Here is a 5151-nt window from a genome sequence, read left to right on the forward strand (position 1 = left end):
TTGTCTGCAAGTAATATACTCGTGAGTACGAGATCGATTCACGGAGAGGATGCTGTAAGTTTAATTTTAGCATGATATATTATAGATGGAAATATTATTATGAAACTTCAAATACACAAATTATAAAATTGTCAAGGTTTCAAAGGTTCATTGTTGGTTTATTTAAGATTGCTTAATAAAAATAAATAAAAGAAACTAAAATAAGAATAAACATAAAAGAACAATGAAATATTTAAACAAGTATATCATATAATATAGTTCCCACTATATTAATATCAGCCGATATTTAATACATGGTACCCATAATATATATATAAATGAATAAATATAAACATAAAAAGAACAATTAAATATTTAAACAAGTATATCATATAATATAATTCCCACTATATTAATATCAGCCGATATTTAATACATGGTACCCATAATATATATATAAATGCATAAATATAAACATAAAAAGAACAATTAAATATTTAAACAAGTATATCATATAATAGTTCCCACTATATTAATATCAGCCGATATTTAATACATGGTACCCATAATATATATATAAATGCATAAATATAAATTGACATAAAAGTAAATGTTAGATCAAATCACAATATTTCATTTAGAACAACCGGCAGAGCCACGCTATCGTCTAAATAAAATATATGACTTTATGTTAGATGCGATAAAGTAAATGTTAGTTGCGGAAAAATAAATGTTATATGCGAGAAAGTAAATGTTAGTTGCGAAAAAGTAAATGTTAGTTGCGATAAAGTAAATGTTAGTTGCGAAAAAGTAAATGTTAGTTGCGATAAAGTAAAATTTAGATGCGAGAATGAAATGTTAGTTCAAATCACAATATATTATTTAGAACAACCGACAGTGTCACGCTATCGTCTAAATAATATATATGACTTTATTATAAATAGATACTTATATTTATAGTATATAATTATTGTAGTATTTATTGTATCATATTTGACAACAAATCAAGGTAACCACATTCAAGGTACCAAGCATTTGATGTAAATAGATAACAACAAATCTTCCAAAATTATACCTACAAATAAGGATCAATTAGAAAAAACAAAATAGAAATAGAAAAAGAGAAGAATATACAAAATATAAACATTCTTACTTAACCAACAATGAAACCTTTTCACCTTGACATAAAAAGATTCAGCTTGCCATGAACATGAAACTCAAAAGTAAGGATAAAATAAATTTCATACTTGAACTTGAGAAATATGCACACTCAAACTTTTATTCTCACACACACAATATTTATTTTACAAATGAGAACTTCTCTACACTCTTGCACACTACAAAGCTTATACAACACATCTATTTATAGGTCAAATGAGAGCAAGAGTCCAAGGCTCATTAAATATGAAATAGTAAAGTTGGTGGGTGCTTGTCTCCTTGAATGTCAATACCATGACCCAACTTTAATTGGCATGTTTGATGCCTTAGACCACCGATTCAGCCTTTCTTTTCAACATAGAACACTTAGGATATTTTGTCTGTAGATGTGTTTTGACAACTCATTCACCCCTTTTGGATAAAATATGAAATACTTATGATATTTTTACTCCAAGCTGGTCATAGTAAAAGTAAATCTGTCTCCATTTTGATGTTTGATTATTTTGATCATCTTAATGAAGTTTTTGGAATTTCTTGTCTTCTACAAAGTTGAAGATGCCTCTTTTGTGATTCTACAGGTTTTAAGATTACTCCATTATGACCTCTGTAGCTTGAGTAATTTTATTTTTAGTAAAACCTGCGCAAACTGTAAAATACAACATTTTAGTAAAATATTTAAATATAAACACATAACACTAAAATAATACAACTTCATAATTTTAATTAAACTTAAATTTTAAAACATACTTTTTAACATATAAATAATTACAAATTTTAAGTTTCATCATCTGCGCGAATGGAGTGCCCCTGAAGCTCCAACTCCAGTTCTCGAATGACACTAGAGGTAGAAATAATCTGTCCTGACGGCATAGTGACATCATAACCACTGTCAACAATCTCAGGTGTGATGTCTATCCGTCTGATAAACTCCAGGGAGATATACGAATGCGTAGCCCCTGAATCTAGCAATGCAAACGTGGAGTTGCCTCCAACTAGAATTCTCACTGCACGCAGAAGAATCCCAACAATTTCATACCACTACTAAACTTTTCCCCAAAGATGAGTCACTAATAACCCTTAATTCTAATCACAAGTAAAACATGCTTCTTATTCTAACATGCAGATAATAAATCCCAAATAACAAATATTCCACAAGAAAAAAAATCGAAATTCTTAACCAAAGGAAGAAATCATAAAATACTAAGGGTAACATATACTGGTGATCAAAGAGGTATCTGGGTCTGCCTCCTCTGCCTGTATAACGAACACTCTACCAGTGGTGTTCTTCTTCCTCGGGCAATTAGCTATCTGGTGCCCTGGCTCTCTACAGTGGAAACAAACTCTTGCTCCCAGAAGACAAGGTCCCGAATGCATCTTCTGACACTTCGGGCAAGTAGGAAAACCTCCAGTATTAGGGGCCCCGCCCCTCGGCTGCTGTGGCCTCTGCTGCTGGTTCGGGCCCTTAAACGGCTCAGTATACTGCTTCTTCGCAGGAGGCTGCGAAGATGGTCGCTGAAATCCAGACTGAATCTGTCTCTTCCCCTGCTGTTCTCGCTGTATCTCTCTCCTACCCTCCTCTGACCTCAGTGTTCTACTAACTGCCGCCTCATATGTAGCGACGTCCATCATACGTACGTCATGCTTGATATCCGCCTTCAGTCCCTCCACAAACTGCCTCATCTTCTCCGGTGGACTGTCTGAAATCAGAGGCACAAAATGACAGCCCCTCTCGAACTGTCTCACATACTCAATCACTGATCTGTCCCCCTGCCGGAGACTCATAAACTCCCGGATCATGCGACTGCGCACATCCTTCGTGAAATACTTGGCGTAGAAGATACGCCTAAACTCTGCCCAAGTCAATGTAGAAAGATGTACTCCCCTGGCAGCACCCTCCCACCAAAGAGCTGCATCTCCCTTCATCATATAAGTCGCACAGTTCACCCTGTCGGCGTCAGTAATCCCCATGTATGCAAAGATGGACTCCAAAGAGCGAATCCACCCCTCAACCACCAATGGATCGGTGGTACCAGTAAACTCCTTTGGTCCCTTCTTCTAGAACCGCTCAGCTACGTCCTCCTCGTGGGACAGTCTAGGACGTGCAGCCTGCTGCTCCAACAGAGCAGTAATCCCTGCCATCATATTAGCATTGGCCTACTCCAATGCTGCAAGTGGACCCTAGGGTGGAGGTGGAGATCTCTCACGTCTGTTCACAGGTCTGGGAGGCATTCTGCACCACCACATATATCTTTACGTAAATCTCCATGCATAGCTAAGTTCTTTAACATTAATGCTAACTTAAATTCTTAAAAGTAAATCATGCTATAAACACTTAAAACTTACAGACCGGTAGCGTGGATTTCTGAGCTCGCATAGCAGTAATGACCCCTCCAAGGACCGTGCTCTGATACCAACTGAAACGACCCTAACTCTATAAATATAAATAAATATATATATATATATGCGGAATTTTTTTTTTATTTATTTACTTACTATGTAAAAATATGTACATACATGCCCATACATATATGCACAAAATAAGTAGTTTTTAAAAATAAATAACTTGAATAAAATAATGCAACAATTCGAAAATTTAATATTGCATAAATTAAATATCTGAGTCATGCATTTAATAAAATACTGACAAAAGCAAAATAAATTAAAGTTTACATGCACTGAAAATATTTAAATAAAAACATACAATAGTGTCAATTACTGAAAATAAATAAAAATGTATAACATGATAAAATATTCGAAACATGCATATAGACTCAGACAACGGTCACAGGGTCACTGCATGTCCGCTCATAGGTCCTCGCCGCCGGTGGGTACTACATCCTCCTCTACGTACTCACCTGCACCATATCAGTGTAGTGAGCCTAGAGGCCCAACATGCTAACATAACAAGGGTTTAAAATAATTTAAATCACTTTAATACTAATACATAACATATACATGAATGAGAATGCTTAAAAATATCATGAACATAACATAAACTTAAATTAGACTTGAATATCATAATAATACATAAACATTGTTGAGCAAAGTATTTTCTAACCTCGAAAGGTCGTATCCATAGTGTAACCATACATACATTAAATACTGATCAGCGTGGTAAACCAACGTACGTGGCGGTGACGAATCACCTCTTAAATTGGCAGTAAACTGCCCTTCAATAGTTCACATATGGGGACGAATCCCCCTTAAATTGTCACACTACTTCAACTTCCAACATAAAATTATTTTCTTATGCTCAACCTTAGACATTAAATCATGCCTAAAAATTATTTCATGAATGCATGTACTTAAATAAAATGTGTGTCCTTCATATATATTTAATTTAATTTCATACTAACATATAAATATTAAAAATAACTTCCATGCATAAAAATAATTAAATATATATTCAGGACACATGCAATTTCTCATGGGTTGTACTGAACTGCTGGCCCTAACACTCAAGCCTAATTTCTTAAATTCTGGCCCATTAACACTGAGACTGGCCCATTAACATACTTAAGTCCATTAACACATTTCTAAGCCCAATAAAATTTCCTGGCCCAATAACACTCTATTCTGGCCCAATGGGCCCAAAAGCCCAAAGACTGGCCCAATAATTTCCATGGGTTCTAAAGCCCATAAAAAAATTAGTGGACTAACTTAAATTAATTATTTAAGCCCACTAAGAAAATTAAATATAGCCCATTAATTTAATTAAACTAATTAGCCCAATTAAACACTTAAACTCATTAATTAACTTAAAAATAAAATACCCGAGCCCAACTAACTTAACCCGGACCCGGACCCAACTAACTTAACCCACTTACTTCCAGACCCGACCCGGACCCATAACTCGACCCGGACCAACTCTGGAACCCTAGCCCGATCGCACCCTAAGCCCTAATCTTCTGCGGCCGTGAGCAGCAGCCGCTCCTTGGCTACTGCCGGCCTGCTCCAGTCGCCCCTGGCCGGAGCGCCGCTGCCAAGACGTAGCCCACGTCTGGGCAGTTCGAA

This window comes from Henckelia pumila, chromosome 3 (assembly GCF_033568475.1).
Source record: "Henckelia pumila isolate YLH828 chromosome 3, ASM3356847v2, whole genome shotgun sequence".
NCBI classification, from domain to species: domain Eukaryota; kingdom Viridiplantae; phylum Streptophyta; class Magnoliopsida; order Lamiales; family Gesneriaceae; genus Henckelia; species Henckelia pumila.